This window comes from Dermacentor albipictus, chromosome 2 (assembly GCF_038994185.2).
Source record: "Dermacentor albipictus isolate Rhodes 1998 colony chromosome 2, USDA_Dalb.pri_finalv2, whole genome shotgun sequence".
Classification (NCBI taxonomy): domain Eukaryota; kingdom Metazoa; phylum Arthropoda; class Arachnida; order Ixodida; family Ixodidae; genus Dermacentor; species Dermacentor albipictus.
Genome location: NC_091822.1, coordinates 1,223,878 through 1,237,549, shown reverse-complemented (window position 1 = coordinate 1,237,549; position 13,672 = coordinate 1,223,878). Strand labels below are relative to the sequence as shown.

General features: G+C 47.5%; 2 protein-coding genes across 4 annotated transcripts in view; one reads left to right on the top strand and one right to left on the bottom strand.

Moving 5' to 3' along the window:
* The window catches only part of LOC139055847 (sedoheptulokinase-like), a 290,860-nt gene that overhangs the window by 213,533 nt on the left and 63,655 nt on the right, over positions 1-13,672 (bottom strand). The gene's annotated exons all lie outside the window — the stretch shown is intronic.
* The window catches only part of LOC139055848 (uncharacterized), a 43,636-nt gene that overhangs the window by 13,616 nt on the left and 16,348 nt on the right, over positions 1-13,672 (top strand). Inside the window, exons 3-4 of one of the 2 annotated variants that reach the window (XR_011511935.1) lie at positions 8,488-8,556; positions 8,870-8,966. The exons of the other annotated variant lie outside the window; for it this stretch is intronic. The gene's annotated coding sequence lies outside the window, so the exon portion shown is untranslated. Of the gene's footprint in view, positions 1-8,487; positions 8,557-8,869; positions 8,967-13,672 lie in introns of those variants that run through there. 2 annotated transcript variants of the gene reach the window in all.

Here is a 13,672-nt window from a genome sequence, read left to right as displayed (position 1 = left end):
GCCATGCTGAAGTTCCCCCAAAATGCCATTATTCTCTGCCCATGCTTGCAGCTTTACTTTGATTGCCTGCATTGCTGGGGAAGAGAGATAGAATTCATTCGTACAGACGAGTTATTTCTATCTTTCTTCCCCTTACCTTTATAAATTAAATTCATCCTACTCTGTCACCAACTGTCAGGTATTCGTCTATCTTTTAAAGTTCTTTTCACTGTTTTCACCAGAGCTTCCTTACTTTTTGGTCCTAGTTCATAATTCAGCCTAACGGGAACCTCGTCTAGCCCTACGGCTGTGCGCTTAGGAATTTTATCTTCGGCTTTCTTCCAGCTGAACTTTGTCAGCACCAGCTCCTTTTCCATCTGGTTAACTTTCATGCTCTTTTTTTTTCTTCAAATACAACCTCGTCATTGTCTTGGAAAGATTCGGCTGTTAATTTCCGGATGTATTTAATGCCTCTTGCGCTTCCAGTTTCTCTTGCCGTTTCCATCTTCCTCTAGGATATGTTGTATTGTTGTTGACTTCGTGCCTAATAATTTTATGTGGTTCCAAAGTACTCTAGGTGCGGCATTCTTTTTCTCACATATTTCTGACAACCAAGGTTCACTTTCTCCACTTGTCTTTGCTTGTCCCAGTACTTGAACCGTAGACCTTTTCTCCCGATATATTTACCATTTACTGGCTACTTCATCCTGCGGCAACTGCGCCTTCTTTGCCTGCCTTTGCTCTCGGGATGCTTTACGTCGCTCGGCGATCGCTTCTCGTATCTCCGTGTTCCACCAGCTTTTCGGCTTCTTCTTTTTCCTTTCCAACGAACACGTTGTTTCTCTTTCCGTATTTTTGTCGTTATTACACTTAGGTCACTATATCCCCACTCTTTACTTGGCCATTTCCAGAGTTCTTCCTCCACTCTAGTGGCTATATTTGCTATTTGTGAAGCGTTCAAATTCGGACTGGCCATTTTCCACTCATTGCGCTCTTTCTCAACTACATATCCCATTTTCAAAATGATGCGTTTATGGTTACTCCCTATGCTGCTATACCCTACCACGTCAATGACCATTTTTCTCAACTTATCACGAATTCCTTCTGTCATCAGATAGTAGAATCCATGGTCGACTGCCGGTTTCCCCATTTCCCGACGTGATCTGCCCTTCACACTTAGGCCATGTATTCACGATAGTGAGGTTATGTTGCTCACAAATGTCCAGCATTGACTTCCCGTTGTTGTCGGTACATCCATCTGAATCTTCCATGTGGGCATTCATGTCACCTGTTTGAGCATCATTCCCGAAACCCTTAATATCAACACTTACGCAATATTACTTTTGATTTTGCTAGCGCCATCTCTCGGTCGCATACTTTAGTTCACATTGCCACCGCTACTTTTATTTTAGTTGCACTCTGGAAAGTACAGTTTCCCTTCTCTAAGTTTATACAGCTCTTCTGTGCCACTGCGAAGCCAACTTTACGGGCGCGACGCCGACACATCGTTCCCGTCAGTGCCATCGACATTGCAATCAGCGGACCGTCGAGCGTGCGTTTCACTCATCGGCTCCGGGTTGCTGGTACAGTATTCGATGATAATAAGTCAAAGACCCTGATGAAGTGAAACAAAACACATCATATTGGCACTAGTATTCCATTACGACGGGGGGCAGTGCACCAAACTGCAGAAACCGTACGGAAGGTGGCACAGCTTTTTAGGCGGCGCCGTCAGACAGACGTGCGCCCGCGACTAGTATGGCTACTGCGTGCGGGCCGAGACCGGCCGGCTTCGAAAGATATGCGAGGTGAGTTCGCCTCGTTCACGCGCAAGTCAACATTTATCTCGGTGGTGGTGGTGGTGGTGGTATTGAAGCAAGCGGGGTTAGCCTGGCATACATAGCCGGCAATTGTTCCACCTGATCCTCCTTCGAGTGGATATCAGGGGTGTGTCACCAGGTGTCGATGAGCCCCGTGTCTCGCAGGAAGGCTATCAGCAGTCGTTGCGCTCTTTTCCTGAATGCCGCGGTCCCTCCGGCATTCAGGAAGAACCTTCAGGACCTTTGAACGTCTTCAAAGGTCCTGTACGTAAGACCGCTCTTTTGTAGGTTGTCGACAATCGCTTTTCTTTCTGTGTCAAACTGCGGGCATAGCCAAATGAAATGTTCGATGTCGCCAATGTCGCCACAGAAAACACAGAGTGGGGAAGTGCGAAGCCCAGTCTTGAATAACCAAGCTGGGGTGTATGCGGAGTCGGTCCTAATGCGGTATAAAAGCGTCGCTTGTTCGCATGTAAATCCATGAGTCACACAGGATTTGTGTGGGGTATTGTGCATCTCTCTAAAGTGAAGGCGGATTGCACCCTTAGGGTTGTGAAAAGCTTTTGGAGCTTTCACTTTTGGGACACATGTCAGCGCTAGGCGTGCAAGGGCGTCATCTTCCTCGTTTCCATCAATTCCTACGTGTGATGGAATCCATTGAAACCTTACGTTAAATCCTTTGCTCGTTAGGTCGACAATCATTGCCAGAGACTGCCTTGTAAATTTCTCTAGAGGTAGGTCCTGATGTTATCTCTGTAATGCTGACTTGGAATTTATCAGCACCACGACATCTCGTGCAAAAAAGGCCCGTAGTTTCCGCAATGCCGCGGTGATTGCGGCGCTTTCTACTGTTGTAGACGAAACTACGCGATCCGGTCGGCCAGACCATGACACATCAAGGGATGGTATGCAGAATGCCGCTGCACAGCTATCTGTTTGTGCGCACACCGAACCATCTGTGTACACTTGTACATGGCTTTGAAACACAGTGCTCAAGTGGTCCAGCACAATAAACTTTGCTTCGGCAGTTGAAATGGTGCGTTTCGTCGGTAGGTGGGGTACATTGAGGCTGCAGGTAACGTCCAGAAAAGACCATGGTGGCTCAAGGCGACTTCGTTTAGGCCATTCCAATCCTAAAAATCGGAAGGCGTTCAGCGCCGCATAGACATGTGAGCGCCGTGCCAGCGCGTGACTCGCCCAGCCTTAATAGCTGCGTCAGCAAGGCCTAAGATGCCAAGAGGCGGAGTGGAAAAGACTCTGCCTCATTAGTGACTTTCTTGTTTGAAGCCGCCGTTAGAACTCCCATCGCCAAGCGAAGTCCCTTTCTGTGCACTGCCTCCAAGCGCTCGAATTGACTCGATGACGGTGATATTAGAGGGAGCTGATAGAGAATGCGGCTTGTTATCAGTGCAGCGTTCAGTTGAAGCATGGATATAGGATTGTTTCCCCAACGTACACCTGCCAATCGACGAAGTGCGTTGACTCTTTGCACTGATGGAGCCACAACACTTTCGACCGCACCACGCCATAGTAGCTTGTTGTCGATGGTGACGCCCAGGAATCGAACATGAGTTGCACGAAGAATTGAATGCCCTCTGATAGTCAGCGTCAGACGTGTTGACTTGCGTCTCACTCCCAGGAAAAGCATGAAGGCAGATTTTTCTGCTGATAAAGATAGGCCAAGCGTCGATAAGTGGCGATCGATAGTGGAGACTGCGGCCTGGGCTATCCGTGCCAAACGTTTTTGTTGGTACCCCGAGATCCCAATGCAGATGTCATCTGCGTAGATGGATATTTTAACTGCAATCCCACCTACTTTCAGGGCATCTGGAAGGCTGGCCATGGCAACGTTAAAAAGCAAGGGAGATAGGACACTTCCTTGTGGGACGCCGAGGGAAATTAGTCGCTTGTCACTCATTATACTTCCGAGCCTAACTTGGACACATCGATCACTGAGAAATTCATGGACCAATCGAAGAGCATTTCCCGAGACGCCCATGGCTCGGAGTCCGTTGATGATGCCTGTATGAAGCACACAGTCGTATGCCTTGGCAATGTTCAAAAGATGGCGAGTGTGGAAAGGCCGTCTACGCGATGGTGCTCTATATGGCTTAGTAGATCCAAGACACTGTCCTGGGCACTCAACCGTGGACGAAATCCGGTCATACATGATGGCAGTCTATTTCCTTGCTCAAGATACCATGCTAACCTCGTACATATTAGTCTTTCCATCAACTTTGATACGCATGATGTTAGCGATACTAGCCGATATGAGGTGAGATTTGCAGGATACTTTCTGGACTTGAGCACTGGCACCACCCATGCTGTCTTCCACGCTTCTGGGATCTCTCCTGTGCTCCAGACGTGATTAAATATGTCCAGAAGGGCTCGTTTTTGTTCATATGGCAGATTTGTCAGCATCTTATTGCTGATCGAATCGGCACCCACAGCACAGCGTCTTCTTAATTTGCTAAGCGCCAAGTCCAACTCACGAAAGGTGAACGGCGTATCCATGGTATGGAGTGCTTCAGACAACAGAGGGTTCGATATTCCTGCTGATCTGCCAGATGTGTATACGTCTGCAAAATGTTCTGCAAGGGTTTGCAAATGTTTTCCTTGCCTGAAAGCAAGTGCTTCGAATGGCCTGTGTAGGCAAATCTTTCCGGATAGGCTATTCATTACTCCCCATATCCTTGTCATGGGAGTAAACGCCGATAAACTCTCACAGAAAGCAGCCCGTTGGACTCGTCTTAACCTTTTTGTGTGACGACGGATGACAGCGTTTATCCTGTTGTATTCAGTTTTCGCAGATAGATTTCCCGTTTTTCTCATTAGTTTTCGCTCCGCTCTCCTACGCGCTGCGCAGAGGTTCTTTAGTTTCAAATCAGGAGTAGGGAAATGATCTGGCAGTTTCAACACTGAGGTAGCCACTCTTTTGCTCCGCAGCATATCTGCGAACAGCTCACCAGGGGATTCATCCAATGCTTCTCTGTATGTGTCCCAGCATGTCACAGCACAGAATTGTCGCCCAGCAGTGTGAAATCCGGCGATGTTGGTGAAGATTGGAAAGTGGTCACTGCCCATCCTGTCTGGGGCCATTGTTGACCATACGACAAGGTCTGTAGAATGGATCACGAGGTCTATGGCACTCCATGAATCTGGTGCTCTGAGGAAAGTCGGTTTGCCATCGTTGGCGATACATAGGTCAGCAGCATCCGCGGCTGCGACAAGTTCCTTGCCTCGGGAATCTGCAGCCTTATCTCCCCAAAGCAAATTATGTGCGTTAAAGTCGCCACAGATTATTCTAGGAGAGGAACAACGAATGCAAAGGTCCTTTATAAACGCCTCCATGGAGACCTTCCTGCGCGAACTTATATACGCCGACACCACACTGAGTTTTCGTTTTCCTAGGCACACTTGCACCGCGGCGACTTCCAAGAAGGTAGAACAAAGGTCTTGCACTGGTAAGGTGACGTGAGGTATTTCTCGCCTGATGTATATCGTCGCACTTCCATTTGTAAATGACGGTATACTCGGATTTCTATGTGTGATGTACCCTGGGATCGTCCTTCCATTTGGGAGACCGGCCTCCGAGAGGGCTAGAATCGGTATAGGTATGTGTCGAAGGCAAAGGCTGAGTTCAGAAAGACGCTGTAGGATACCGGCGCAGTTCCATTGCATTATTAAGGGCACTTTTGAACGAAGGAATGGACCAAGTGGGCGAAAAATTGCCATTATGCTACTGAGGGTATGTGGAAGTAGAGCAGAGTATTACTGACTCAAGAGCCAGCACTGCTTCCAGCATATCCTTCGCTGAACTAGCAGGCATCTTCGCGACGTGAGAACGTAGTGCCGTGAACAAAGCGCGTATCACATGCTGGCAGTTTTCCTGCTGACTGTTTCCAAGTGATACTTGCGGTCGGTTTACTGCGGCCGCATAGGTGCGTTTTTCGGACTCGTTTCGAACAGGTTTCTCAGCGGCTGTGACCGTTTGCGTTGGCTCAATAGCTTCGTTTATAGTTGTGAGACGCGGGAAATGAGATGCGTACTCTGTTTCCAAACTAGTTAGTTGTGGCACTCTGGACGTCTTCTTCGTGTTCGATGGAGCGCTTGCACTCTTTGGACCCAGAACAAACAACTTATTTCTTCGCTGAGCAGCTGTCCGCGCAGGACATCGACAGTAGCTAGCAGGATGGTCACCGCCGCAATATGTACACACAAAGTTGTCTTTACTTGCACACGTCTTAAAGTCATGAGGTCCCCCACAGCGCTTGCACCTCTGTTCCCCACGACAGTACTTAGCGATATGTCCGAAGCGCTGACACTTAAAACAGCATGGTGGTGTCTCCACGTAGTCGACAAGCTCGTGTCTGGTGAAACCAAGGTTGATCTTCTCCGGGCGTTCAGAATTTGGAGCAAATGTGAGAACCACCAAGTTAGTGCGCCTTGACTCCCATTCAGATGACGAGGTTTGGACCCGACGGATGATTCTTCTTGCATGGAATACTCCCTGAGGTCTCAGGTAGGTGAGCAGCTCTTCATCCGAGTGCCATTTAAGGACTCCTCTAACAATGCACGTGTTTTTCATATAACTGTGTGGGACACGGGGAGATATAACTATGCCGCCGATATTCTTGGTCTCTAGAAGGACGCTAGCTTGTCCTTCTGTCCCTACAGCTAAGAGCAATGCTCCCTGTGCTGTGAAGTGGCTCTTCACTGGTGCTCCACCGAGAATCGTTTCCAGCTCAGAATACAGGATAATAGGGTTTACTTGCCTTAAATCATCTCTTTCGGATGCTGCAGTGATTAACACTGGAATGCCCTCCACCCTGTCTTTACGATGGCTCACAATTCGAAAACCACCCTCGTCCATGTCTAGGTCTGAAGGGTTCGCCACGCTGTCGTCTTCGATGATAGTTGACTCGTCTTTAGATTCACCAGTGTCTTGTCGCTTGCAGTCAGGCTGGCTTGTACAAACCAGCTGGCGTTTCTGACCCGGTGTCAGCCCTTGGGAGTTCATGGTGGGGTGCTCATCGGTGCCAGCTTGGTTCCTTTTAGCACCTTGTGAGGCAGCGGGTAGCGCAGCACCCGTCGGTCTCCGATACGGAAGGTACCTTTTCGAGTCGACAGACGTCTTGAACCGTTCTGACCAGTAATATTACCAAAAAATAACGAAAATAACAATAAATGTAGGCAGAGCTACTCAGACAGGCTAGCAGCAGGTTCGTCGTCTTCTTCTGTCTCCAACATTTATCTCGAGTAACGACCCTGTTAACGCTGAGATGCGTACGCGTGGCATGAGAGGTTGTTCACCTGCACGATTTCTGGTGTATATGTGCAGCGCGACACAGGCGTGGGACAAATAATGAAAGACACGTCTGTGTCGCGCTGCACACATACGCCAAGAATGTAAACCTACCAACTCGTCTAATTCGCTGTCTGGCTTGTACGATTGTTCTGACTATGTGGGTCTGCAAGAGTGTGTTTAAAACAGAGTAAATACTAGCACATACAATTTGCCCACTGCACCCTGGTTTTTCTCTCCTCTGTGTGTGTGTGTGTCCGCGTGTTTTTTTTTTTTTTTACAGCGAATCTGTATGTGGCTAGGGTTTCGTGCATTTTTGTTCTCCGTGAACAAAACTATCGTGATCAATGACTGATATCCCGGTAGGCATTCATGCTCCCGTAAGCAAGCAAAAAATGCAATGGCTAGCCTCACAAGGCAGAGGCTACAAGCCCTCAGCAAAGTGAAACGAAGGATGTTTAATTTCTTTTTAATCACGCGTACAACATGCAGAACAGCATGTCGGAAACCGTCATCATCAATGGCTCATACCGCCGTGAGCGATGGCTCATACCCCCGTGAGCAATGGCTCATACCCCCGTAAGCAAGCGATTCGTAGTCCACTAAGGTTCATGGCTACTCACTTTACGTGAATTAGCTGCGATGCACTACCCCTGTTGTCGTCGTCGGTGATTTTCCGGACATATCGCTTACGATGCCACACCGATCCGGCTCAACCGACTACCCAGCGGTGTACGTGCATCAATTTGACATTATCAAACAATATGATTGCAGTTGCGAGTGAAATAACGACCCCCGATCAAGACAATAAATGAGTGCACGTACCTTTCGTCACGATGACCACGTATCAAGACAATAAATGAGTTAGTACCTTTGTTCAAAATTATATGTCACGTCCGTGTCGTATGTCAAACAGCTTCGCCGGTCAACCACCTTCACAGAATGGAATGGCTCATGATTTTTTTTCTTTTTGGTAGCGTTCTGATTTTACATGTAGCGGTGAATGATGTACTAGTGTTCATGATTTTTCAGCAAGCGAAAACCTCGCACGCTCCTGCTAATGATATATCCGTGATAGCTTCAGCATATACCACTCGCAATAGCTTGCTTGTTCAATCGGCCTTAGTCCAAATGAGGGATGTAAACTTTTGCCTGTATGTTTAATAAGCGACGTTTTATAGTAAATTAACCTTAATGTCCTGCAGTCTTATGTTGGGATGCAGGATCGCCTATTGACATACAGATGGTTGCCATCTGCACTATTTCGTTCTATATTTACAAGACTCGCGGGCTTCTGCGAGGTATTAGACAAAGCACAGCTGTTAAATACTGCACATGCTTCTGCGGTTGTGTTTACTTATCACTGAAACTGCTTTTATGCAGGACCACTTCACATAGCCTGCAAAAAAATAGAACGTCTGGAGCCAGACGCACTCCCAAGCATCTTTTCCTGTGAGTTCTGAATGCATTGTTGAATGGCGTAAACTTTCCTTGCCTCTAATGCAATAGGTCGCAAGGCTTTGTAACTTAGCTTTGTGGCCAAAGCCTCCTTTGATCATTTTAGTGACTTGATACAGTGACTGCAACTACTGGTTCTTCTGCTCTGAGTAGTATGAAGAGATCAAGAAAAATGTGTTGAAATACTACGGTCTGCAATGTGTGAATAATCGCTTTGCAAGTTTGCCATCTTGATGTGATTAGTGCAATAAAAATAACTTGTTCGTACTCTTAATGGCTAATTGCCTTTTCATTTGCTTTCAATTAGGCCCCCCAATGCTGCAAGAACCAGCGCTCTTGTCCTGCTGCTAGCAGCCATTGGTCATCCATTCCCTTGTACGAAATAAATTTGATCTAGAAGCTCCTGCATCTTGAATCTTTCGCTACACGCAGATTTGCGTCTAAGAAGCACCTGTTTATTCTGCGGTATGAATAAATCGTAAAAGTAAGCGTTGCATAAAATGCGCGCTTGTGAGCATTTCAAGTGCGTCTAAATCTACGCGTCTGCACCGCATACATAGAAAACATGCTGCTGCTGTGAACGAGGGTTAGTAATAAATGCCGGTCACGATTAACGGTCACTGGCATAACTGCAGACACGATAGCTCTCTTGGCGACGAGAATTACTCGGCCGGTTTCGGCAGCAAAAATGCGCTCATACAATTGTTCGCCATACGCGTGAGGAGTTTTAATCAAACACTCTTTAAAACATTTCACATTTTCATATGCATTGTGACAAACATTGCACCGCGTTTTGTTGCAAGGTCGTGCGCGCTTGCACGCGAACTTTTGAGCTGTTCGAGCCACGGGCGTAGTCAGGATTTTATTTCGAGGGAGGAGGGTCCTACCCCCCTATATGTAGGTTCGTGCGCGTGTTTGTATATGTGCATGTATATATGTACACACATATAAAAATTTCGGGGGGTTGGAATCCTACCCCCCTCAAACAACGCCAATGATTCGAGCGTAGCCTGCATTAAAGAGAGCCACCTTGCTCAGCACTGGCGAACAGTTGCAGCATGAAGTTGGCGACCGGCAGACAGAAAAAGCAAATGGAACACCGCACGGCTTTCGTCTCCTGCGGGCGCGAGAAGTGGCTTCACTGCATAGCTGGGACATAAGGGCGAACCAATGCGCAACTCTGCTCCCTGCGGGAGCATATTGACTCGTGTACTTGTTTGTCTTTATCGGGCGACACGTTTCACCGCCTAACAAATGTTATCGCACAGCGCAGGACGCGCCTGCATGTAACGGAAGTTTATGGAATACTGTCCGTGCTTCCTCCATCTGCTGTCTGTGACCGAACGTTGTGCAAACTGATCGAATGTGTGCGCGACGCGAACAATGTAGAACTTTGTGGAAGGCACGTGGCTCCCAGTGATTACTCTGGAGCATTCGACGACTGATGTATAAACGCCGACGTGCTCGACCCGCTGATGAGATTTTGACGATGACCGACTGTGTTCGCCGTTGTCGCCGTTCTTTAGCCTCTTTTTGTGGGCACAGGTTCGCCCAATAAAAGTTAGTTTCGTCTTTCACAGTATTGCTACTGTGTTCCTGTTAACCTAGACAATCCGCCTGAGCCTCCAGGCTATCACCGTGGGTGCTTACCAAGGGTAGAGGATGCGTCTGCCGGCCTATTAATTTATATATTCACTCTTGTCCAGACTTTCGTCTCGTCCGTGTAGGAATTGATGCCAGAGGTGTATTTCTCCCAGCTCTCCCTTTTAGCACGTCGACATGTTCTTCTACCCTGAGCCTTTATTTGTTTAAAATTAATCAAGTTTTCGGCGGTTGGAAAGTCGCGAAGTCGTCCCCAAGCTTTGTTTTGGTTTTTCCGTGCTTTTTTACATTCTTCGTTCCACCATGGGATACGACGCTTATTCGACATTCCATTAGTTTCACGAATGCATTTTCTCGCAGCCTCAATTATAAGGCATGTAATATACGCCACATAATCGTCTATATTGAAAGAATCGATTTCATCCCGGATTGTATATGTTAGTTCGCGGAAAAGTTCCCACTTAGCCGACTCGATCTTCGACCGGAGAGCATGTGGCAAGGATTCATCTTGTTTGGTCAAGTTTAATATAACTGGGAAGTGGTCGCTTCCAAACGGGTTCTTCAAAACGGACCACTCAAGGTACGGCATTAGTGTACTCGACACTATGCTTAAATCTATCGAGGAGTATGTATTATGTGCCACGCTGGGGTACGTCGGCTGCTTTTTATTAACTATATATGCTCCTGAGGAAAAAACAAAGTTTTCAATTAGACGACCTCTCGCATCGCAACGAGAGTCTCCCCACAAAGTGTTGTGTGCGTTTAAATATCCGACAACTATGTACGGCACGGCAAGTTCATCTATGTAGTTTTGAAATTCGCTTTTATTAAGTTGATAATTTGGAGGAATGTATACAGAGCTGATAGTGACCAGCTTATCAAACAACACCCCCCGGATAGCAACTGCCTCTAGAGGCGTACGAAGTTCTACTTCTCGGCAAGCAACACCTCCGTCTACAATGATTGCAACACCGCCGGATGAGACGAGAGTGTCATCGTGGTCTTTAAGAAATATAGCATATTGTCGGATCTCGACCTTCAACAACTGGACCTCTGAGCATAAACTACGATATGTGTACTTCTCCTAGGAAGATGCCATGAGGACCTGGTTATGTTATCGCAAAGCGCAGGACGCGCCTGCATATATCGGAAGTTTATGGAATGTTATCGATGCTTCCATCCGCTGTCTGTGACCGAACCTTGTGTAATCTGATCGCATGTGCGCGCGACGCGAACAACGTAGAACTTCGTGGAAGGCACGCGGGTCCCAGCGATTACACTGGAGCATTTGACGACTGATGTATAAAAGCCGACGCGCTTGACCCGCTGATGAGATTTTGACGATCGCCGACTGTGTTCGCCGTTGTCGCTGTTCGTTAAGTGTAGCCTCTTTTTGTGGGCACAGGTTCGCCCAATGAAAATTAGTTTCGTCTTTCACAGTATTGCTACTGTGTTCTTCATACGTCCCTCCACGTGATAATATACAGGAACACTAACTCCCTTAGGATGTACAGGGGAAGTGCACGGTGACATGGGTCATTTTTGAAGTCAGGGAAGCATAGAACAAAATTGTTTTTGGAGGAAGACTGGGGAACGTCTATGAAAAGAAATGCGCGCCAAAGTGCAGCAATATCTGTACCATGAATTAGTGGACACGGAATGGAGAAAGAGCTCGAGGAGGCTGCAACCAAGTATAGGATACTGAAAGTGTAAACAGAAAACCCGGACTCGTCGAAAAGAAAGTTGGCGAAACAAAGACGGCAGCTTGTATGCGAATGATGAAAAATAAAATGTAAAAATGCAGATTTGCAAGTACGGCAAGAAATAAATTAGCATGGAATATCTGTACGATAACATAAGTGGTGGTGCCTTCATACTTGAAGCCCTACTCTCGGAGGACCAAAACGTGCCGCACCATTTCAACAGCGCGAGGCATGTGCCTATACTGCCGGAGCAGTGCGCGCACACTCCTCGCCGAACTGCAATGACAAAACATTCACCCAGCAGGAAGCGCATAGTGAACGTCCCCTTTCCAGAGCAACTGGTAATCAAAGCAGATGGGACGGTTAACGGGTCAGCGGTCGAGATCAGCAAGATAGGTTTAGAGTGATGGTGGAGGAAAAAAAGTAGGCAAGAGATGCAGTCGGGGTGGTTGCGGGCGTATGTTTTAATGAAGAGAGGAATAATGTGAAGTATAGACAGGCAAAATGCTAGACCGCAACAGGTAAAGCCTGGCTAGTGCAAACAGGCTGCGGGACCTTTTCGAGGGCGACACCATCAGGAATCCTTATCGCCCTTGCAAAGGACAGCTGTGCGAGCGCTCACGTGGTCGAGACAACGCTTTGCTTCCTGCGTCGCGTCGCGTCTTCCTACACGGAGCAAAGTTGCGCGAACGTCTGCCATGGACATCCGAATCATATTGTCCTCTTTATTTCTTGCGCTAAGTACGCTACAGGCACGAGGAATACATTGACATTCAACTGGAGAACAATGTGCCCATTTCCTGCAGTCTTGTAATATGCGCAAACAGTACAGTGGAAACAAATTCCTTCCCATCGGTTGCCTTGTAAATCACATAGCAGCTACGATGTGCGCCTACAGTAGTTATGCTATAGGCTGAACAACAGCGGTGAACGGTTCTTCCATCTGCTCTATTTGTGACCCTAAAGTAAGCTTACTGCAACGAAAATAAGTAAATACAAATAGGCGATGATAGCCATTCTATTTGCTCCCAGCAAGCAGAAAGACATCGAACCTGCGCAGCGGATCGCAGCATCTTTCACAGCACGAACTGCGATCCGTCGAAATACACGCCCAACCAGGCGCTCTATTCTCTTAACTTCAAGTTTTTCTTGTAGCGCAAAAAAAAACGCGAGGATGCAGAAGAGTAAACAGACACACACAGGAGCTTTCTTGTAGCGCTTTTTTACGCCACAAGAAAAACTTGGAAATATTACACCAAGTATATAAGCCCAAATATCTACACTGATGGGCTCTACTCTCGACACGCATGGCAGTTACACGGCCGCCAATATCCTCCATGTTGACTTTCTCGATTGACTTTGCAGAGGTCACGCTGCTTGAAATTTGTGCCTGGAAACACAAGTTTTGCAAGAAATACTTTTGTCTTTTCGTAAAGATGACGAAACGTGACGTGGAGCCGCAAACTTCATCGACTAATACCTTTTTCTGGTCCTTGGCAGCTCTAGTGCGAGTTAAAGACCCTTTACGAGCTTTTCGAAAAATGCTAAGCATCAAAAACGTTCGCGGCGCCGCCGACGCACTTTATTGGACAGCGCCCACTTCCGGCTGTGACGTGCTTCCGTCCGCCATGTTCTTCCTGGGCCAGTCCAGCGGCCGAGTTCGACGGCGCTAGCACGCTTGTTTTCTTGCTTGTGCTGTTGTATCGGCTGCAGATATTCAGCGAAGGTGACTTCCGCACACCTCTCGCTGTTTCCGGGAAGTCTCCGGACGCTTCTCGATGCTGCAGCTGTCTCCGCAAGAATGC